This window comes from Bufo gargarizans, chromosome 1 (assembly GCF_014858855.1).
Source record: "Bufo gargarizans isolate SCDJY-AF-19 chromosome 1, ASM1485885v1, whole genome shotgun sequence".
Taxonomy (NCBI): Eukaryota; Metazoa; Chordata; class Amphibia; order Anura; family Bufonidae; genus Bufo; species Bufo gargarizans.
This window is the reverse complement of record NC_058080.1, coordinates 459,607,222-459,631,296: the sequence shown is the minus strand read 5'-3', so window position 1 is coordinate 459,631,296 and position 24,075 is coordinate 459,607,222. Positions and strand designations below refer to the sequence as shown.

At 47.2% G+C, this 24,075-nt stretch overlaps 1 protein-coding gene across 2 annotated transcripts in view; it reads left to right on the top strand.

The window, feature by feature from the left end:
- The first annotated feature begins 887 nt into the window (after window positions 1-887).
- Window positions 888-24,075, top strand: part of CEMIP2 (cell migration inducing hyaluronidase 2) — a 102,201-nt gene continuing 79,013 nt past the window's right edge. Inside the window, exon 1 of one of the 2 annotated variants that reach the window (XM_044272927.1) lies at window positions 888-1,207. The gene's annotated coding sequence lies outside the window, so the exon portion shown is untranslated. The remainder of the gene's footprint in view (window positions 1,208-24,075) is intronic. The other variant, XM_044272905.1, reaches the window with a different exon arrangement.

Genomic DNA, 24,075 nt, shown 5'->3' with positions numbered 1-24,075 from the left:
CAGTGGAGAGAAGTAGGGTAAAGCTGGTACCACATGTGAGAAGGGTCCATTCTGGCACCATGAAGGTGACCCTACTGCTGCTACCAGGGGTATTATCTGCACAGTGGAGAGAAGTAGGGTAAAGCTGGTACCACATGTGAGAAGGGTCCATTCTGGCACCATGAAGGTGACCCTACTGCTGCTACCAGGGGTATTATCTGCACAGTGGAGAGAAGTAGGGTAAAGCTGGTACCACATGTGAGAAGGGTCCATTCTGGCACCATGAAGGTGACCCTACTGCTGCTACCAGGGGTATTATCTGCACAGTGGAGAGAAGTAGGGTAAAGCTGGTACCACATGTTGGTACCACATGTGAGACGGGTCCATTCTGGCACCATGAAGGTGACCCTACTGCTGCTACCAGGGGTATTATCTGCACAGTGGAGAGAAGTAGGGTAAAGCTGGTACCACATGTGAGACGGGTCCATTCTGGCACCATGAAGGTGACCCTACTGCTGCTACCAGGGGTATTATCTGCACAGTGGAGAGAAGTAGGGTAAAGCTGGTACCACATGTTGGTACCACATGTGAGACGGGTCCATTCTGGCACCATGAAGGTGACCCTACTGCTGCTACCAGGGGTATTATCTGCACAGTGGAGAGAAGTTGGGTAAAGCTGGTACCACATGTGAGAAGGGTCCATGCTGGCACCATGAAGGTGACCCTACTGCTGCTACCAGGGGTATTATCTGCACAGTGGAGAGAAGAAGGGTAAAGCTGGTACGGTCAGCGCTGTGGAGTATGTTGGCGGGTTAAAAGCTGCATCATATGCAGTCACCCTCCAGATGCCGGCAGGGGGCGCAGCGCCAGCAGGGTGAGCGCAGGCTCCGCCCTCTGTCCTCCCGCAGACACATATATATGGTCCCCGGGACCGGGAAGTCTTAACTCTCAGCAGAGCGGAGGTTCTGATTGCCCGCAGCCCTCCCGCCATTGTCGTCCTCCCAGTACCGGTGATCGCGGGGGGTGGATGGCAGTCCCAGGCAGACGCCACAAAGAGGACTAGGCGCAGGCAGCAGCCCCTTTGTTGTGCGGGGACGAGCGGCAGAGTTGTGTGGAGACGTCATTTCTGGGAGGAAAACTTCTTACAGCTCCAGCAACCGGTGCCTTGTGCCATGGGCAGGAGGGCAGTGCCCGGCGCTGTGCACGTGTGAGACACCACCTGGCTCCGGTAAGTGTCCCCTCCAGTGACTTCTGTCAAGTCTCACTTCTCCTATGTGGACCTTACGTGGAAGACCCGGTGGCCAATCAGGTTTCAGCTTGTGTTGCTTTCGTGAAGGTTTGATGTTAGAAGCCGCGATCTGATTGGCCATGGCTCTTCCTCACACTGACTGTGTGACCGGTTGTCTCGGCAGCTGCCAGTCCTCTTTGTGCTCTAGCTGCTTGTATGGCATATATGGAAAGCTTCGTGGAGGTGCTCGGAGCTGGAGATAAGCCAGTGACTATGGGGGTCGGGAGTTTCCTGACTTTATGGCAGTGGTCCCATTGAAAGGAGCCGTAAAACCAGCCCAGCTGATAGAAGAGAACAATAGGTTCTTTGCATTGTGCCTTTAATAGGAGAGGCCCCTTTATTGTAGGTTTTCTGAGGGGGCTTCTAGTGTGTCCTTTTGGCTTTGTTCACACCAGTGTCTTTTATCTGCGACATCAGTGGTTGTTGCGGATACGTTTCTCTGTTCCAAATGCTCCACGTTGGGGACAAAAATAGTCATTTTTGTTGGATGCGAGGAAATGACAGATAACAATAGTTTATGGGTTCACTGGGTATATTAGCCCGAGCACCCGCTGCCCTGGTCTGCTGGCACCCCTTCATTACCTGCATAAGTGATCTCATGTGACGTTCCTCCAGGTAGTCATTACAGCCTGTCATGCCCCCTGTCACGAGCTGTCATCTGCAGCAGAACGTTGTCACCAAGCTTTCCTAGGGCTATAGACTATTCTATCTTTTGCGACACGGACACGCAATCACGTGAGATGCTCAGTTCACCCGGCCGATACCTGTGTTTTGCGTTTTTTGTGGTCCGCAATGCGGGTATGGCAGCACCACAAATGCGTAGTTAGGTAGTTATGCTGTTCAGGAGTCTTGGAAAGCTGGGAGAACCTTCAGTCTTCATTGTGGAGCTATAATAGTGGACACAATGGTTTTTACAGTTTGCACCCCTCCCCCCAATTCCAAAAGACACCATGTCAGAAGAAGTCGTCATGTGGGGTCTGCATCCTGCACGACAAAGTGACCATGACCCTTTCTGACCCGGTGATGCCCTTTCTTAGTGATCGGTGGCAACCACAGGCCCCCATCATACTAGGATCTCCTGGGGACCCCGCTCATGAGCTACCAACATCATCTTCTGCAATCTGCCCAGATATGTCTCGGTGGTCCTATGATTGCTGGGGGTAATCAAACGGTTGCGTGCATGAGCCCTAAGGCTACCTGAACACGTTGGAGATTTTTATGTAGAAAATCCACATCCGCACATAAATCTGCACTATTTATTGAATTATTTTTTTTGGGTGCAGATTTTCAGTTTTATTAACCCCATTGAAGTCTGTGGAGAGAACCACTATGTAGAAGGTGAGGCGTCGCACAGGCTACTGGCTGTAGATTGTAAAATCCGCACAACAGGTACACAAAGGGGAGAATTATCATCTCCCTTACGCCTGAAAAGTGGCCTTCAAAAGACACAAACTATGTGTTTGACTTTTAGAAAATTGTTGCATCTCTTAAATTTATGCCACCCTCGCCACTTTCCTTGAAAGGGGCATGGCAGGGAGGGCGTGTGTCCAGCTGCCCTGACAAATTTCTCTTCATTTACACCAGTTTTGGTGCACATCTCGCCCTTCCATTGAAAAGGATGACATCCTCAGCTAAAACTGCAAACATGACGTGCGCAGATTTGGAAATCCGCAAAGCAGGTCAATCTCTGCACGGAACAATCTGCAATGTGTACGCAAGATTTGTTCTCATACACTTTGCTGGGACTATACTACTCTGTGGTTTTTCTGCGCAGGAATCCACGTAAAAAAAACATACGTTTTCTGCAGGTGGCCTAAGGGTGAATTCACACGTGACAGTAAAAATCCACGGTGCAGTACAATCTAACAAATCTCGTCCACGTGCTGTGGACATTTTCTGCGTGGAAAAAAATGCAGGTGATGGATTTTCAAATTCTCAACATTCAGTCTTCGATTTTCAGTGCACATTTCAGCAGGTTCAATGCAGCGGGGTGTGAAATCCATGGCAATCGCATAAAAATCTGCGTATAACACATGTGGGTTTTGCTGTTAGTTCACTGCGGGGTTGATACGAGATTCACCGTGCATGGACTTAGCCTAAATGCTCATGCACACGACCTCATGTATTTTGTGGCCCACAAAAAATGTAAAAAAAGAACGGAAACGGAAGAAAAATTAAGTTTATGTGCATGAGCCCTAATGCAGAACGTGCTGGTAATCCATAAAGTTACTGGATTTCTGGATTCTCTTCAGTTCATGCAGCAGCCGATCCTTTCAGGGACATGTCAGCCTCCGGAGTGTAAACTTCCACAGTCTGCGTAGTGCGGGCATCTCTGCTTACTGAATGGAGTCACTGCCTGTGGCATCGATGCCCGTGCTGAAAACCAGATGCACAGGGTATGTATAAAGGGGTTTCAGAGCTGAACCCGGACATACCCATAACTTCACCCAGGCAGCCCCCTGACAAGAGCATCGGAGCATTTAATGCTCCAATGCTCTCCTTTGCCCTGTGCTGAATCGCTCAGGGCAAAGGCATTTTCAGGAGATCCAATGACGTACCGGGCTCTCCTTAGGGCTGCCAGGTGGAGGCTTCCATTCAGCAGCATTTTCGGTGCCATAACCGGCACTGATGGGTGGGCTTTAGCGCTGCCCTAGCCTGTAAAACAGCTAGGGCAGCGCTAAAGCCGGTGACGTCACCGAACAACTGCTGGAGGGAAGCCTGCGCCCGGCAGTGTGTTATTGTAAATAAGAGCCCTTGCCCTGCGCGACCCAGCGCAGGGCAAAGGCGAGCATCGGAGCGTGACATGCTCTGATACTAACATCAGGGGTTAGCCGGGGTGAAACTATGGGTATGTCTGGGTTCAGATCCGAACCTGGACAACCCCTTAAGACTTGATGCAGACATTTCCTGTATGTGACTGTCCCTTTCATCTGAATGGCACTTGTCGAAACACTTCCATTCACATATACATATATAGAATAGATTTGTCGCTAAGGTTTCTGCAGCAGATCTGCTCCATGTGAGTACACCCTCTTCCCTTTCTATCTCATGTGCCCATTGACTCCCATTGGGATGTATCTGCTGGTGCTTGTTCCTGGCAGCCCCCATCTTGCTCCTCACCACAGGTATGACTGATGGCACTCCGCACAATGCATTACCCGAAACGATTTGCCGATGTGCGTTCACTGCTGTTAATAACATGTTGGACAAACCTAAATTGACCGTCACGGTTGCTGTAACATAAGACCTACTGTAACTTTCTGTACTTCTTGGGGTACTTTCACACTAGTGTTATTCTTTTCCTGCACTGAGTTCCGTCAAAAGGGTTCAATGCCGGAAAAGAACTGATCCGTTATATCCCCATGCATTCTGAATGGAGAGCAATCCGTTCAGGAAGCATCAGGATGTCTTCAGTTCAGTCATGTTGACTGATCAGGCAAAAGAGAAAACCGCAGCATGTGCAGACCGAAAAAAATAAATACCGGATGACACCAGAAAGACGGATCCGGCATTTCAATGCATTTTTAAGACTGATCAGGATCCTGATCAGTCTTTGGGTACATTCACACTAGCGTGTTTGTTTGTTTTTTCTCCCTTTTCCGGCATAGAGTTCCATCACAGGGGCTCTATACCGGAAAAGAACTGATCAGGTATACCCTCATGCATTCTGAATGGAGAGTAATCCGTTCAGGATGTCTTCAGTTCAGTCATTTTGACGGATCAGGCAAAAAATAAAACTGCAGCATGCTACGGTTTTATCTCCGGCGAAAAAAACTTAAGACTTGCCTTTTTTTTTTTTTCCCCCATAGGAATGTATTAGTGCCGGATCCAGCATTCAAAATGCCGGATCCGTCCTCCCGGCCTGCTTATGTGCAGACCAGTAAAAATGCGGAAAAAAATATACAAGAAAGATCTGTCTGTCCTCATGACAAGCGGAGAGACGGATCCGTTCTTGCAATGCATTTTGTGAGACTGATCCGCATGAGGATCCGTCTCTCAAATTCTTTCAGTCACCTCCAAATCGGCAGTTCCGTTGTCGGATCACACTGCCGCAAGTGTGAAAGTAGCGTTACAAATCAGCATCAGTTGGCATACGTTTTGCTGTATCCGGCAGGCAGTTCCGGCGATGGAACTGCTTGCCGGATCACTCTGCTGCAAGTGGGAAAGTAGCCTAAGGGTGCATTCATTCACCTGACTGTATGTATTTTGCGGTCCACAAAACACTGATCCGCAAAAAAAGACAGATGTCCATTTTGCATTTTTTTTAATTATTTTCGTGCAGAATTACCTCGGCGTAATACAGTACTAGCAGAGTCTACGAGAATACACATCTCATGTTCACTTAGTGTGGTGTGTGTAGTGTGTGTTGTGTGTGTGTGTTTTTTTTTTGTTTTTTTTTTTTGTGGATTTTTAAATCTGCAGCATCTCCACTGTTTGTGCAGATTTCCCCCTTTGCAATGGAGAGGGTGAGAATTGGGGCAAAACACGTCAAATTCTCCAAGTAATAAATGCTGAGAAATCGATGTGGAATTTCTGCTTTGACACGGTGTGCAGGTACCCCGATAAAAGAAGTCCGTCTGGGATTTGCCTGGATAAATATGCAGGTCTCTGTCCTTCTGGAGATTTCTGTATTGCTATATACCATGACACCTAGTTATTCCATTATTTCACAATTATATTTCACTGAATTTAAGTGGGCATTTCCGTAGTGCCCCAGCAGTACTTGGACAAGGATATAAACCACACAATTGTTTGAGAAACTCTCTGGCTCTCAGCCAGACCTCAAGGAAGCCATTACAATTCATCTCATGACTCCTGGCCTAGTCATTCACATAATTAGACATAGCTGTATGTGGACTGCTATCTCTAATCTGGCCCCAAACACGGCATTGTCTAGTAGATTGGTATCTCTTAAAGGGGTTCTCTGGGATTCTGATATTGATGGTCGGTCCTAAGGGCTCTTTCACACCTGCGTTCTTGTCTTCCGGCATAGAGCCCCGATCAGGATTATCCCCATGCATTCTGAATGGAGTGAAAACCGTTCAGGATGTCTTCAGTTCCGGAACTGAACATTTTTTTGGCCGGAGAACATACCGCAGCATGCTGCGCTTTTTGCTCCGGCCAAAAATCCTGAAGACTTGCCGCAAGGCCGGATCCGGAATGAATGCCCATTGAAAGGCATTGATCCGGATCTGGCCTTAAGCTAAACGTCGTTTCGGCGCATTACCGGATCCGACGTTTAGCTTTTTTTAGAGTGGTTACCATGGCTGCCGGGACGCTAAAGTCCTGGCAGCCATGGTAAAGTGTAGCGGGGAGCGGGGGAGCAGTATACTTACCATCCGTGCGGCTCCCGGGGCGCTCCAGAGTGACGTCAGGGCGCCCCAAGCGCATGAATCACGTGATCGCATGCCACGTCATCCATGCGCATGGGGCGCTCTGACGTCACTCCGGAGCGCCCTGGGAGCCGCGCTGACTGTAAGTATACCGCTCCCCGCTCCTACTATAGCAACCAGGACTTTAAAGGGATTCTGTCACCTCCCCTAAGGCAAAAAACGATTTAAAAGCAGCCATGCAGCACAGCTTACCTGGATTAGGCTGTGCTGTTCTATCTTGAAATCCGTCCAGCAGTTACTTCAAAAAACGAGTTTGATCAATAAGGAAATGCGTCCTGAAGGTGCCCAGAGGGGCGTTTTTTTCTTCTGAGAGAGCCCAGTACCGCCCCTCTTTCAGTGCCCAGCCCGCCTTCCTAGTACTTTCTAACTGCCGCCCCCAGCCTGCCACAGCCTCCCCTCCCTCTCCTCCCCCTCCCTCACGCCGAACGAAGTCTCGCACAGGCGCAGTAACCACTGAGGGCTGCGCCTGTGCGATCATCAGGAGACTGAGGGCGGCAGCTTCATCTTCGTCACTGGGCATGCGCCGAGCCCAGTGACGTCCGATATTAGCTCTTTCCCTCAGTCAGCCTGGTAGGAAGCGCAGAGGATTGCCGATCGGCTGCTGCACCCTGCGCTTTCTCCAGTCTGCCTGCCACAGTGAAGACGGCCAGCGATTTCTTTCCCCACCCTCCCTTCAGGAAAGAAATAAGTATTTGTTGGGGCGAATTAGGTCTTATTATATTAAGTAAAGGCAGGCAGACTGGAGAAAGCGCAGGGTGCAGCAGCCGATCGGCAATCCTCTGCGCTTCCTACCAGGCTGACTGAGGGAAAGAGCTAATATCGGACGTCACTGGGCTCGGCGCATGCCCAGTGACGAAGATGAAGCTGCCGCCCTCAGTCTCCTGATGATCGCACAGGCGCAGCCCTCAGTGGTTACTGCGCCTGTGCGAGACTTCGTTCGGCGTGAGGGAGGGGGAGGAGAGGGAGGGGAGGCTGGGGGCGGCGGTTAGAAAGTACTAGGAAGGCGGGCTGGGCACTGAAAGAGGGGCGGTACTGGGCTCTCTCAGAAGAAAAAAACGCCCCTCTGGGCACCTTCAGGACGCATTTCCTTATTGATCAAACTCGTTTTTTGAAGTAACTGCTGGACGGATTTCAAGATAGAACAGCACAGCCTAATCCAGGTAAGCTGTGCTGCATGGCTGCTTTTAAATCGTTTTTTGCCTTAGGGGAGGTGACAGAATCCCTTTAATAGCGTCCTGGGTGCCATAGTAACACGGATCTGTCTTCAAATGCTTTCAGTACACTTGCGTTTTTCCGGATGCGGCGTGTAATTCCGGCAAGTGGAGTACACGCCGGATCCGGACAACGCAAGTGTGAAAGAGGCCTAGAGAGGTCATCAGTATCTGATTGGTGGGGGTGTGGCTCCCTGCTGATCAGCTGTATGAAGAGGTCATCCTGCTCTGTGACTACATAGGCCTCTTCCTAAGCCATGTAATGTCCTGTTTTATTGGTCACCTGGCCTAGGTGCAGCTCATTCCGATTTTATAGATATGTAAATTAACCTGAGATGAGTCCTGTATGTGAGATGAGTCAGGGCGGCCATCTAGCAACCCATGTCCTCATCTCTATACACAAAATCCCGGTGACAGGTTCCCTTTAATTTTTTATAATTGGGCAGGGAGAAGGGAGCAGTGTAAAATGTAATAAAAATACCTTAACTTCCATTAAAAGTCTTCACTGTTCCCATGCAGCCGATTCCTGATTGATCTGCAGCAGTCGCATGCCATTCATTGTTCATCTGATGCTGCAGCCAATCACGGGCCTCAGCATTTGCCAATCATGTACACATGGCCAGTGATTGGCTGTGGTGGTCATGTGAACTAGTAACGTGATGTCATCACTACAGATCCAGTGAGGATCGGAGCAGCAGGGACTAGAGCAGTGGCCATTGTAAAGGCGAGTAAGCTTATTTTCTATTTTACAATGCTTTATTAGAGAACCCCTTTTAGAGCTGTGGGGGACATTTATGGAAGAAACTGTGCTCCCTCTCCAGCTTTACTGTATTTCATACTCTGCTCTTGAACAGTGAAAGCTGCGTTGTGGTTGCTATGGGCATAAAGGCCGTTTATAAATCTATGCCTTCCATATACAAACTTCCATGTCTGATACAGGTCTGCTGATTGGTCATGTGCTTGTTTCTGACCGCTAGGGACAAGAAGATGAAGCCTTACTTATGTAACACTGTTAAAAGTAATGTCAAATGATTTTGTACTTAACAACATAGCATTATCTCCGAAAAGGAAATCATTGCCGTTTCCCTTCATAATTCAGTGTTTAACTTCAGGAAATGAGTTATTGGGCACTTTCTGTACAAAGGATTGTGCATCAGAACATCCATTACTATCCTGACATGCTTAAAGATGGTTTTAAAGGGAGTCTGTCAGCAGTTATAGGCCTCATGCACACGACCGTATGTATTTTGTTGTCCGCAAAAAATACAGAGGACGTCCGTGTGCATTCCACATTTTGCGGAACGGAACAGCTGTCCCCTAATAGAACAGTCCTATTCTTGTCCGTAATACAGACAATAATAGGACATGTTCTATTTTTTGGCGAAACGGACATATGGAATGCACACGGAGTACCTTCCATATTATTATTATTATTATTATTATTATTATTATTATTATTATTATTATTATTATTATTATTATTATATTTTTTTTTTTTTTTTTTTTTTTTTTTTCCGGACCCATTGAAATCAAACGGAACTGACACAGAAAGAAAGTACGTTTGTGTGCACGAGGCCTTAACCAGGCCAAACTGTGGACAGCACTAGCTAGTACCTGGGGAGAGCAGTAGAAGCATGCTTTCTGTGGAGCTTTTATCAGGAGTAGTGTGAATATAAACTTTTTTTGTTTTGCTTCTGCAAGTGCCATGAAGGTGGCGCTTCAGCATGAAGCGCTCTTGGCATTGCCCGGCCCCTCTGCTTTGAGTTACAGCTGTAGCATCCAACTAGGAGACCACTACAGCTGTCACTCGGAGCACTGTGACACAGATGCTTTACCTCCATGACCCTTGCGGGAGCAGAATCTGGCTGAAGAAAAACTTCATGTTCACACTTCTCATATTTGTCTTGCTCTCCGCAGCACCTAGCTAGTGCTGTTAGCAGTTTTGCATGGTCCCTTTAACCCCTTTGGGGTATGACTGAAGTCTGGTCTTTAAAAATGATGCTTGCCGTAGATATGATGGGCTAGTGGCGTCCACTATTGGTTGTGCAGATTGGACGCAGACCAAAACTATGGTTGTGTGCATCAGGCTTGAAAAGAAGCTGCTGCACAACCGTTTGGCCAACGGCTATTGAATGTCTGTGGTAACCTTTAATTTTGCTTATCATTAAAGCGTATGTGGTATAACAGCTCTGCCTAACATTGCAGCTCAGCCCCATTCACTTGAATGAGAATGAGCTGCACATAGGCCACATGACTGATGTATGGTGACATTACTTGCCTAAGTTCTGAGTGCTGTGGCCTCTTTAAACAGCTAATTGGCAGGGTCTTCTGAGTTGGACCCCTGCTGATCTGATATTGATGACCTATTCTGAGGATTAGGTCATTCTATATTACCAGATAACCAACTTAATGATGAGCAAAACTAAAGGTTACCATAAACATTCAATAGCTGTTGGCCGGTTAGTTGTTTCTTCAGACAGAGATCCAGCGAGTAGGGACTCTTTAGGGTAGCCCTCCATGGGGAAAAAAAAAAATTGCTCCTCTAGTGCCACCTGTTGATGGCTACCCTTGAAGTCAGTGTCTGACCCAGTCTTCAGCAGAAATCGGTGTCAGGCCTCATGCACGTGGCCGTACTGCGGGTCCACAGTATGCGGGCACCGGCCGTGCTCCCCACATCACGGATGCTGACCCATTTACTTAAATGGGTCAGTGGAACGGAGGCACGGAACCCTACGAAAGCACTACGCTAGGGCTTCCGTGGTGTTTCTCTCCATGCCACCGAAAATAGAACATGTTCTTCGTTTTTATTTTTATGGTGCAGATGGATCACAGACCCATTCAAGTTGACCGTGCATTGGGGACTGTAAATTGCGGTCTCCAATGCATGGAATGGCCGCACAACGGCAGTCTGCATGGAACCTCAGCCTCCAATTTGTGCTCGGGTCGTCTTGTAAATATATGTGGGATTTGCCTTAGATTTGCTGGTTGGGATTAGCCTAGGCTACATGATGAGCAGAGCCCTGAGCGGTGGCGTGCTTTCTGGTGAGCCACTCTAATACCAAATACATTGTGTTACTTATCTTGTACTTATCCACAGTTCAGCCTGTTGTATAGTCTAGGGATGAGCGAATCGACTGCAGATGAAACATCCGAAGTCTATTCGCATAGAACTTCGCTCCGAGTGCTCCGTACATTATTAGAATGTATTGGCTCAGATGAACCACTTGGAATCGAACCTGAGTTCAGGAAAAGGTTTTTAACAGTAGAAATTAATTTTTTAAGTTATTATCCAAAGTCTCATCTGAGCCAATACATTCTAGTACTGTACGGAGCGAGCGCTCCATACAGTATTCAAAGTTTTATGTGAATGGACTTCTATTTGCTCATACTATAGTCCAGATCTTCTATTCACATTAATCGTATTACTATTCTGGTTATCAGAGACGACCGCTTCTCCTGAGGAGATCACCCCGGGTCCTGCTCCAAGCTTGCTTCCCCCCTGCAGAATTCTGGAGTCTGTCAGAAATGTGGGCGCTTGTACTGAGCTGGTTGTCAGCGGGCTGGACCACCCTCCTTGATGTCCTTATACCTTGTTGATAGGGGTTGTTGTCAGGAGACCCCTTCCATGCTTATCTAGCATTTCTGACAATGGCTTGGCAGTAACTCTGAGTGCTTCTGGTGCCGGCATTGTTCTTTAGAAATGGCCTTTCTGCTGGTTTATTGCATTTGTAGTTCAGGCTGCAGAACTGCTGTGAGCAATTTCCTGTTGAAATGAGAAGTGCAGTATGAAGTGATAGCTGCAAATTCTACTTTTTAGTAGCTAGTGTGTTTTGACAGAGAAGTGAGACATAAGTCTCATTTCATATTTGGCTAGAAGACCAGCTTACAACCAGAATCGTGCATCATAAGATGTATTGGCATGGCGTTCCACTGGAGAGTACGCACTGGTAAGGATGGATTTAAGATTTGTGTCCAGTTAGTGGACCTGGGTTACTTTTATAGGTGATTTTGTTCAAAAGACCAACCCAATAGACATATCTGTTTAAAGGGAAACCCCTGCCGAGATGAACCTCTAGATCACATAAGGGAAGATTATGCTGATAAGGTTTGTGACCATAATTAGACTAGTGTCGCGTTAATATCAGATGCAACGGCTAAGCCCATACTGTGTTTGGCTGATGTTGTGTACAAAGAATTTCAGTTTGAATTTCAACATGCCTGATCCTTTTGAGAGGTGTCTGGCAGTGGCATTCTGCCCTTCCCGATTGAGCGCACGTGCGGGCTTGGCCAAACCAAACTTCTGTGCATATGGCCGGGGTTTAGGTTAGTCTGACAGCTATTGAAGATGTATGGCCACCTTACAGTACTCTGAAAGAGTAAACAACAATCATTGAAAAAAGATGAAAAGCAAATATGACAACTAAATATGCAGATGTCCATGGCTATGTTTATAAAGGGAAAAATCCTGGAAAATAATGCATTAACACAATAGCTGCAAACATAACCTATGGACTAAGCCCTCATTCTGATATGATAAAATCTGAGACACTCGGCCAATATATTCTGATCAAAACACGTGTGCCCACCTACTCGTTCCAAGGTGGTCTCTGTCATGCAGGTCCTACTCTAAATCAACCTATGCCATTGGGCATCTACAGAGTAGACCCTGCACATATAGTGTGCTGCTCCTCTGTGTGCATCCAGCAACCGATGGGAGGAGGAGCACGCACAGCTATATGTACCTAACCACCTAATAAAGGTCTCCTATTAGATACGTGGGGGAAGTGCACAAAAAATGCTACTACTGACTGGCAGGGGATCTGGTGCTGCTGCACTTGCAGGTGTACCTGGGAGGGAGCACCGCCATCCATCACTGCTTAAAAAGCTGATTCTTGAAGCAATTTGATTTGTATGAATCAATTTGCTCATCTTTTGTTAGAAGGTTGTGTTTTCCAGTGATGAATGAGCAGCATTAAAGTGTTCTGAGCATTTTCCAGCATCAGCGTTCTTATTGTGGCAATCTTTGTGCTGCTATCATCCAGCCTGTGAGGAGTCTGGTGCAGGTCCAGCCAGCCTGTCCAAGCCTGCACCATCTTTAGGATTATGATTAGTGCATACAGGTTACATAGCACAAAAACAAATGGTAACCCAAACAATGTGGTGGGCAACATCTACTCCCCTCAAAGAAGCCAACTCAACATAGACCAAGCAAACCTACACGAAAAAGACATCTCAAATGGCTCAAAAAGTAATAATATTCTTTATTGCATACATATATACAACCTGATACAAATAGAGATGAAATGCATAAAAGTAGAAGTGCAATATACACCTGAGGAACAGTGTAAAAATGCTCTCCATACAGATCGCCCCCAGATGAAGGTTACCAAAACGCGCGTCGGGGTGTGCAGTTCTCTGGAGGTGATTGTTCTAATTATGGGTATGTAAGGATTTGTCCTACTTTACATTTGTTGCCTCTTTGAGGGGTTAAACATATTCATTTATACAGACACAGGTCTTGACGCTGTTTTATATTAAAGGGAACCTGTCACCAGGATTTTGTGTATAGAGCTGAGGACATAGGTTGTAGATGGCCGCTAGCACATCCGCAATACCCAGTCCCCATAGCTCTGTGATTTTATTGTGTAAAAAAACCGATTTGATACATATGCAAATTAACCTGAGATGAGTCCTGTCCCTGACTCATCTCACATACAGGACTCATCTCAGGTTAATTTGCATATCTATCAAATCCTTTTTTTTACACAATAAAAGCACACAGAGCTATGGGGACTAGATATTGCGGATGTGCTAGCGGCCATTTAGCAACCCATGTCCTCAGCTCTATACACAAAATCCTGGTGACAGGTTCCCTTTAAAGGGGTTGTCCGGGATTGGGGACATTGCTACAAGTAAACACCAAGCACATAAATATTACATACATTCCTGTCCTACCTTTGCCAGACTTTTCTAAAGCCCCGTTTTCATGTCATAAATCCTCTGCCGGAAGTGCCTACCGGGTCCCTTACTGCAGAGCGAAGCCTCTGCTTCCGCTTCGCAGGGAGCCCGGTGACGTCACCGTCAGCCTCGGTGCGCCCAGTGATTATGCAGAGCGCACTGAGGGGCGGAAAGTAGGTGGCAACACATGATGCTAAACCCCGCCCCTCTGGTCCGGTGACGTCACCGGGCAGTGCACTTTCTTCTGAATGAAGGAGGCAGAGCACTATGCTACTTTGCATAGTAAATGCCACCTATGTAAAATACAGGCAAATGCTGCAGCAGGCTAGAGAAAGAATGATTCAGGGGGGCGTATGTGCGGCAGGAAGTTAGCGCTAACCTAAACATAAATGTCAACAATGAGTGGGGGACTGTCGTAGCCCTGTAGAAGAGGAGAAAATACAAAAAACATATGTGGGGACCTTGAATCGGCTATTAGAAGTGAGTAAACTTATTTTAAATTTTTTTTTTGATCTCAGACAACCCCTTTAAACCTGATTCCATATTGCTTATTATCTTTTTATAGTTAAAGGGAATTTGGGTATAGAGCTGAGGACATGGGTTGCTAGATGGCCGCTAGCACATCCGTAATACCCAGTCCCCATAGCTCTGTGTGCCTTTATTGTGTAAAAAAAAACAAAACTATGATACATATGCAAATTAACCTGAGTTGAGTCAGAGCTTGAAAATATGACTTCTCTGGTCACACAAGTAAGGCTACTTTCACACTTGCGTTTGGGGTTCCGCTTGTGAGATCCGTTTAAAGTCTCACAAGCGGCCCCGAACGGATCCGTACATCCCCAATGCATTCTGAATGGATGCGTATCCATTCAGAATGCATCAGTTTGGCTCTGTTCCGCCTCCATTCCGCTCAGGAGACTGACACCCAAACGCTGCTTGCAGTGTTTTGGTGTCCGCCTGGCCGTGCGGAGCCAAACGGATCCGTCCTGACTTACAATGTAAGTCAATGGGGACGGATCCGTTTGAAGCTTCAAGTTAGAATATACTAAGAACTGTGTACATAACTGCCCCCTGCTGCCTGGCACCACCGATCTCTCTCTTACAGGGGGCTGTGATCCACACAATTAACCCCTCAGGTGCCGCACCAGTATTAAAAGCATTGGTGGCCAGTGCAGCCCTCCCCAGTATTAGCATTTGTGGCCAGTGCGGCCCCTCCCCCCCTCCCTCCCCAGTATTAAAAGCATTGGTGGCAATGGCCACAGGCTAACAAACCCCCCCCCCCCCTCCCATCATTGGTGGCATTTCTGATCGGAGTCCCAGTTATTGCTGGGGCTCCGATCGGTTACCATGGCAGCCAGGACGCTACTGCAGTCCTGGCTGCCATGGTTACTTAGCTTATACTTACCTGCGCTGTCTGTGGGCGGCCAACGCTCCTCCTACTGGTAAGTGACAGTTCTGTGCGGCGCAGACCTGGGGGGGGGGTTGTTAGCCTGTGGCCACTGCCACCAATGCTTTTAATACTGGGGAGGGGGGGGGGGGGGTCTGGCTCCTGCTGCCTGGCAGCCTCCGATCAGGGGGCTGAGATCCGCACAATTAACTCCTCAGGTGCGGCACCTGAGGGGTTAATTGTGTGGATCACAGCCCCCTGTAAGAGATCGGTGGTGCCAGGCAGCAGGGGGCAGTTATGTACACAGTTCTTAGTATATTCTAACTTGAAGCGTCCCCATCACAATGGGAACGCCTCTGTGTTAGAATATACTGTTGGATCTGAGTTTTTACGATCTTGAAAACTCAGATCTTAAAAAGCTGTTATGCAGACGGATCCGTTCTGAACGGATACCATCGTTTGTATTATAGGATCCGCACCGAACGCTAGTGTGAAAGTAGCCTAAGATATGACTCTTCTCTGGTCACACAAGTAAGATGACTCTTTTTATGTTAATTTGCATAAAAGGCGGGAAGTACAAAAATGCATAATACTTATTGAATTCGTCTGCAAAATGAAATTAAAAGTGTAATTTATATGTTTAGGGTAACGCAATGAACATTTAGAAATGCTCAGTGAGGGTAGCATAGTAGAGGTGACAGGTTTCCTTTAAGTGGTATATAGTTGCTGTACTCCCCTGTGTATCGAGAGCATTATTACACTGTTCCTCAGGTGTATACTGCACTTCTACTTTTATGTATTTCATCTCTTTGTATCGTGTGTGTGTGTGTATATGTATTCAATCAAGAAGCTTATTACTTTTTGAGACTCCCCTCTCTTTCGTGTAGTTTTCCTTCCTCTATAGGATTTAGTACATTTGGGCCTATTTGTCTCTTGAGATCTGACATGAGCCCTGGCTGTTTTCCAGAAATATGAGAGATTGGGCACCTAGTAGACTGCTGAGAAGTAAGGAAAATGCTGCATGTAAACAAACAGCTGGTTGTACACCCGGTCAAGCACATGTTCTCTGGTCACCATGTAAATATGGTGGCTCCTAATGTCCAGCTCCTGAGAAGTGTTGAAGCCATTACTTCTGGTGGCAATCCGATCAGGAAACCTGCTTTACAGAGGAAGCCATGACGTTCCTGTTAAGCTTTGATGTCCCTCATAAGGTTATTATATTGACAAGTTAGAAATGAAAGCTGCTCCTGCTCCCCTGGCCGGAGCCAATAGTGAAACCTGTGTGGAAATACAAGCAAATGGAAAATGATGAAATAGTAGTTACAGCTTGGAAGGCCTGTGCGGGTGTCCATTACAACCACAGTGCACATTCCCGTCCCGTGGCTCCCCTTATCCTCATGCTAACTCTTCCCACAAGTCTGCTCTAAAACCCAATTCCTGTAATGTACATTAATAGGGTCAATTGGGGAAAAAAAAGAAGGGTTTTAACCTCTTCAGGATCAAAGGATTTATTTTTAATTTTAATCGCATTTAGGAAAAAGATTTTTCAGTTGCAGAAGTTTGCACATCTGCTACATGTGGATATACTCTACCACTGTGTAAGACTATTCCAGCAGAGACCCAGACACAAACTACACAAAATTTGCAACTTTATTTTAGCTAGCATTTTTTTTATCAGCCCAGGTTTGGAAAGTGAGTGTGGTTAGGGTACTTTCACACTTGCGGCAGAGGAATCCGGCAGACAGTTCCCTCGCCCGAACTGCCTGCCGGATCCTGCAAAACGTATGCCAACTGATGGCATTTGTAAGACTGATCAGGATCCTGATCAGTCTAAGGGCTCTCACACTTGCGTTCTTTTCTTCCGGCATAGAGTTCCGTCGTCGGGGCTCTATGCCGGAAGAATCCTGATCAGGATTATCCCCATGCATTCTGAATGGAAAGAAATCCGTTCAGGATGCATCAGGATTTCTTCAGTTCAGGACCGGAACGTTTTTTGGCCAGAGAAAATACTCCGGCCAAAAATCCTCAACACTTGCCACAAGGCCGGATCCGGAATTAATGCCCATTGAAAGGCATTAATCCGGATCCGGCCTTAAGCTAAACGTCGTTTCGGCGCATTGCCGCATCTGATGTTTAGCTTTTTCTGAATGGTTACCATGGCTGCCGGGACGCTAAAGTCCTGGCAGCCATGGTAAAGTGTAGTGGGGAGCGGGGGAGCAGTATACTTACCGTCTGTGCGGCTCCCGGGGCGCTCCAGAGTGACGTCAGGGCGCCCCACAACACCACGCGCATGGATGATGTGATTGCATGGCACGTCATCCATGCGAATGGGGCGCTCTGACGTCATTCTGGAGCACCCCGGGAACCGCACAGACGGTAAGTATACCGCTCCCCACTACTACTATGGCAACCAGGACTTTAATAGCGTCCAGGCTGCCATAGTAACAAGTCCTGGTTGCCATAGTAGTAGTGGGGAGTGGTATACTTACCGTCCATGCGGCTCCCGGGGGGCTCCAGAATGACGTCAGAGCGCCCCATGTGCATGGATGATGTGCCATGCGATCATGTCATCCATGCGCGTGGGGCGCCCTGATGTCACTCTGGAGCGGCACGGACGGTAAGTATACCGCTCCCCCACTACACTTTACCATGGCTGCCAGGACTTTAGCGTCCCGGCAGCCATGGTAACCATTCAGAAAAAGCTAAACTTCGGATCCGGCAATGCGCCGAAACGACTTTTAGCTTAAGGCCGGATCCGGATCAATGCCTTTCAATGGGCATTAATTCCGGATCCGGCCTTGCGGCAAGTGTTCAGGATTTTTGGCCGGAGCAAAAAGCACAGCATGCTGCGGTATTTTCTCCGGCCAAAAAACGTTCCGCTCCGGAACAGAAGACATCCTGATGCATCCTGAACGGATTTCTCTCCATTCAGAATGCATTAGGATAAAACTGATCAGGATTCTTCCGGCATAGAGCCCCGACGACGGAACTCTATGCCAGAAGAAAAGATCGCAGGTGTGAAAGAGCCCTTACAAATGCATTGAAATGGCGGATCCCTCTTTCCCGTGTCATCCGGGAAAAAAAAGGATCTGGCATTTATTTTTCCCTTTTTTTTTTCAGTCTGCACATGCGCAAATCAGGATGGATCTGGTATTTTGAATGCTGGATCTGGCACTAATACATTCCTATGGCAAGTGTTCAGTTTTTTTGGCGTGCTACAGTATCATCTCTGTCCTGATCAGTCAAAATGACTGAACTGAAGACCTGATGCATCCTGAACGGATTGCTCTCCATTCAGAATGCATGGGGATAAAATTGATCAGTTCTTTCCGGTATAGAGCCCTTAGGACGGAACTCTGCCAGAAAAGAAAAACGCAAGTGTGAAAGTACCCTTAGGGCTCTTTCACACCTGCGTTCTTTTCTTCCGGCATAGAGTTCCGTCGTCGGGGCTCTATGCCGGAAGAATACTGATCAGGATTATCCTAATGCATTCTGAATGGACAGTCCGTCCTTCAGGATGCATCAGGATGTCTTCAGTTCCGGAACGGAACGTTTTTTGGCCGCAGCAAATAGCGCAGCATGCTGCGCTTTTTGCTCCGGCCAAAAATCCGGAACACTTGCCGCAAGGCCGGATCCGGAATGAATGCCCATTGAAAGGCATTGATCCGGATCCGGCCTTAAGCTAAACGTTGTTTCGGCGCATTGCCGGATGCGACGTTTAGCTTTTTCTCAATGGCTGCCGGGACGCTAAAGTCCTGGCAGCCATGGTAAAGTGTAGTGGGGAGCGGGGAGCAGCATACTTACCATCCGTGCGGCTCCCGGGGCGCTCCAGAGTGACGTCAGGGCGCCCCAAGCGCATGGATGACGTGATCGCATGGATTACATGATCCATGCGCATGGGGCGCTCTGACGTCATTCTGGAGCGCCCCGGGAGCCGCGCGGACTGTAAGTATGCCGCTCCCCCGCTCCCCACTACTACTATGGCAACCAGGACTTTAATAGCGTCCTGGGTGCCATAGTAACACTGAAAGCATTTTGAAGACGGATCCGTCTTCAAATGCTTTCAGTACACTTGCATTTTTCCGGATCCGGCGTGTAATTCCGGCAAGTGGAGTACACGCCGGATCCGGACAATGCAAGTGTGAAAGAGGCCTTAGATATGTAAATTAATTTCACTCCAGATTTATCACTATTACTTTTTAAGAAAGTATTAGGTGTAAAGATGCATCAATAATAATGCCCTCCTCCCATAACTTTAGTCTGTGGCATTATGACAGTATATACAGTGATCAGTTTTTAGGTCATCAGTATTAAATGCTCGGCTAACCCCTTTAAACACGAGTGGATACAAAAGACAGGACAAGTAGCAAGCTTTCCTTTATACTTTTTATCCCCCCCCCCCCCCCCCAAAAACTGCAAGTTTCCAGAGTGAAGGTAAATGTAGAACTATCCCTCTGCATAATGGTAAAGTTTAAGATGGATGGTCAATCTGGGACCAGAGAGTTGAAGGGCCGTTATAGGCAGGAGGGGAGGTATGTACCGTGTAAAGCAGTTCACAAGAGCACCTATCGTTTTTGCGGAGAGTGGAGTGGGGGCGGGGGGGGGGGTCTGATATATAATGATGTGTGAATACAAAAACCTAAAAACAGACTACACAGAGCAACACAAACAAGCTTCACCCATTGACTTTTAACCTAGGTGTGTCTGGAATGAGCAGAGGTGCGCCGTCTATATCCTGTCCCTAAATAGCCACCCCTATGTCAGGCTTTCTAACATGCAGAAAAGATCCTGGGATCCGGATGACCCCTTTTGTGGGGCATTACACTTTTCCTGCCTTGCAGCTGATATTTTCATGGAAAATCTAAAGGAAGAGCGAAAACCATAGCTTCAGCTAAGTTCTGGGAAATAACTGCTGACAAATCCTTTTTACATTGATCCTAGGACTGCCGACCCCAAGTAATGAGTCACTCTGTATCTTCAGCAGGGCCGCACTGGAGAACAGAGAATCAAATGGGCTCCCCGAAACCCTTGGGGAAAAAGCATTACTAATGGTGGGATGTAGACTCCAGCTGAGCCACGGGATTGATCTCTTAAAAGCAGAATGGCCGTCCCCCCTCCTCATGAATGCAAGCAATTATAGCTTCAGTTCAAGAGGGTAAAAACAATACAGATGTAATAAAAATGCACCCATCAAACACACAAAGCCATCCATCCATAACGGCACCGTTGGAAAGAATGTGAATGTGTAGACCAGGGAAATCTGGCTCAGTCAGTTCTAAAGAGCACTCCAATAGTAGTTTAGTATTGTGTAATGACACTCCTAACTGATTCTTCACTCGGTGGGTTTACTGGACTCTGGACCAGGTTACAGGTGTTTTATAGGTGGCCACATACGTTGGAGTAGGGTTGCCCTGACCAATTTCAGTGGAACCAGCTGACCATGTATTTCATGTCGGGGAGCAGGGGTGTAGTGCATGTTGAATTGCCCCTTCCCCATGTAGAACACATTGCACACTCTGCCAATAGGAACCTAAAGGAGGTCAAGGGCAATGTTGGCTGAACAAATCTTTGACAACTTTTGAATGTCTATAGCTTTCTTAAATGCCTGTGCACCTCATGCAAGTTATACTTTCCCTGCTCCCCGGGACCCACGTCGCTCCTGATGCCTGCACAGCCGCTGCTGCATCTCCCCATTGCGTGGATTAAAACATCCAGTAATATGGGAATCTGATTGGTTGCTATAGGCAACTAAGCCACTTCTACTTTACACTAGTTTGATAAATCTCCCCCATTGTCTTCTCATATACTATATGTCCTCTTAGTGCATGTGTAAAAGTATGAGGAGTGCAGTTCCCCCACAATCGCGAGACCCCTCACCCCACATTTATCAGCTGTTGGCAGAATAAAACAATGGGTGACATCTGATCGCTAAAGAGAAATATGAGCACTGATGCTGAAAGGTGAACAAGTTACTTCCTGTGATAAGGTCTGCTAAAATCCTGAGGAAGGATACATTAACGGCTATCTGTGCCACACGTCATCAGCCTGATCTTCCCAATAATGTGTGGTTGTAGGGAGCCCGCTAATATACACAGCAGCTTTTTTCCTGAAATACCATCCAATTCCAGCACAGTGTTCCCATGGCAGAACAGTATACTGACACTTCTAACCGTGAGGCTGCGTTTAACATCAAATAAAAAAAATTCTAATGTTTACTGTACACCCATGACATACTTAAAACGGATGCCTCAGATGGATGCCATACAGTGTTATCCTTCACCATAGGGTTCTATTGTGTTAAAAAAAATAATTGCGGAATGAATCCGGACCCATTCATTCTCTATAGGGCCGGAAGAGATGCGGACAGCACAGTGTGCTATCCGCATTTCCAGAGCGCGGCCTGATCTTTTTCAGTCTGTGGCTCCCCAAAAAAAAAATAGAACACGTTCTATTCTTGTCCGCAATTGGGGACAAGCATGGGCAGTTCTATGGGGGGTTCCGGCCGGGTGTATTGCAGATCCGCAATACGCGCTACGGACGTGTGAATTGACCCTTAATGATACATCTCTTAGACTCCCTCCCCCTCTTTTTTTTTTTTTTTTTATTTGCTGGGCTTTGAAGGATGGAAAACTATGTAGTATACTACACAAAACCATGTGAATACAGCCTACAAATACAGGTCCTTCTAAAAAAATTTTTTAGCATATTGTGATGAAGTTACTTATTTTCTGTAATGTACTGATACACATTAGACTTTCATATATTTTAGATTCATTACACACAACTGAAGTAGTTCAAGCCTTTTATTGTTTTAATATTGATGATTTTGGCATACAGCTCATGAAAACCCCAAATTCCTATCTAAAAAAAATTAGCATATCATGAAAAGGTTCTCTAACCCTAAGTTCACACCTGAGCGTTTTACAGCGCGTTCCTACACGCTGTAAAACGCTCAACAAGGAGAAACCAATGCTTCCCTATGGAAATGGTTCTCATCTGGGCGTTTTACAGCGCGTACGATCGTGCTGTAAAACGCCCGACGCTCAAACAAGTTCTTGAGCTTTTTTGGGGCGTTTTGTCGCGCGTTCCCATACATAGATATTCGGGAACGCGCGACAATGTGTGTTCGCCTGTCTCTGTATGTGTGATTGTAAACGCTGGTACAATCGCGCATACAGAGCGCTCCTTTCGGAACGCTCAAGTCTGAACCCAGGGTAAACTAGCTATTAACCTAATCATCTGAATCAACTCTAAACATCTGCAAAAGATTCCTGAGGCTTTTAAAAACTCCCAGCCTGGTTCATTACTCAAAACCGCAATCATGGGTAAGACTGCCGACCTGACTGCTGTCCAGAAGGCCATCATTGACACCCTCAAGCAAGAGGGTAAGACACAGAAAGAAATTTCTGAACGAATAGGCTGTTCCCAGAGTGCTGTATCAAGGCACCTCAGTGGGAAGTCTGTGGGAAGGAAAAAGTGTGGCAGAAAACGCTGCACAACGAGAAGAGGTGACCGGACCCTGAGGAAGATTGTGGAGAAGGACCGATTCCAGACCTTGGGGGACCTGCGGAAGCAGTGGACTGAGTCTGGAGTAGAAACATCCAGAGCCACCGTGTACAGGCGTGTGCAGGAAATGGGCTACAGGTGCCGCATTCCCCAGGTCAAGCCACTTTTGAACCAGAAACAGCGGCAGAAGCGCCTGACCTAGGCTACAGAGAAGCAGCACTGGACTGTTGCATGTCATTCGGAAATCAAGGTGCCAGAGTCTGGAGGAAGACTGGGGAGAGGGAAATGCCAAAATGCCTGAAGTCCAGTGTCAAGTACCCACAGTCAGTGATGGTCTGGGGTGCCATGTCAGCTGCTGGTGTTGGTCCACTGTGTTTTATTAAGGGCAGGGCCAATGCAGCTAGCTATCAGGAGATTTTGGAGCACTTCATGCTTCCATCTGCTGAAAAGCTTTATGGAGATGAAGATTTCATTTTTCAGCACGACCTGGCACCTGCTCACAGTGCCAAAACCACTGGTAAATGGTTTACTGACCATGGTATTACTGTGCTCAATTGGCCTGCCAACTCTCCTGACCTGAACCCCATAGAGAATCTGTGGGATATTGGGAAGAGAAAGTTGAGAGACGCAAGACCCAACACTCTGGATGAGCTTAAGGCCGCTATGGAAGCATCCTGGGCCTCCATAACACCTCAGCAGTGCCACAGGCTGATTGCCTCCATGCCACGCCGCATTGAAGCCGTCATTTCTGCAAAAGGATTCCCGACCAAGTATTGAGTGCATATGTATCTTCAGCAGGGCCGCACTGGAGAACAGAGAATCAAATGGGCTCCCCGAAACCCTTGGGGAAAAAGCATTACTAATGGTGGGATGTAGACTCCAGCTGAGCCTGTATTGTGACAGCAAAACAATCGCTAGTTATTCGAAACTTAACTGAAGTCAGGCAAGGCAAATGCACAGGTCTCCACACAAATATTGAGATGTCATCAACGTCCGAACACTAAAGAGCCCCATAGAGAGGCCGACAATCTGCCAGATAATTGCTGAGAAGTGTTCATGGGAACACTCGTTAGTGATTATCTGGCGGTGTAAATATGCCACTGATTACCTGATGAAGAAGGGAAATGCTAGTTTGTTTGTGCAGGCGCCTCAATCATCATTTGCTGGCTGCAGATTGTGCCATCTAAAAAAATGCTATGCTGCCTGGGGACAAGTGAGGGCATTAGCAGTTGCTCCTTCCCATACAGTGGAGGAGATCGCTGAATGTAAATGCAGCGGTCTGCTCCACTGACAAGTACGCAGCTGTTCTTTCCTGACAAGAACCTGCTAAATTGGCCAGTGTAAAGGGACCTT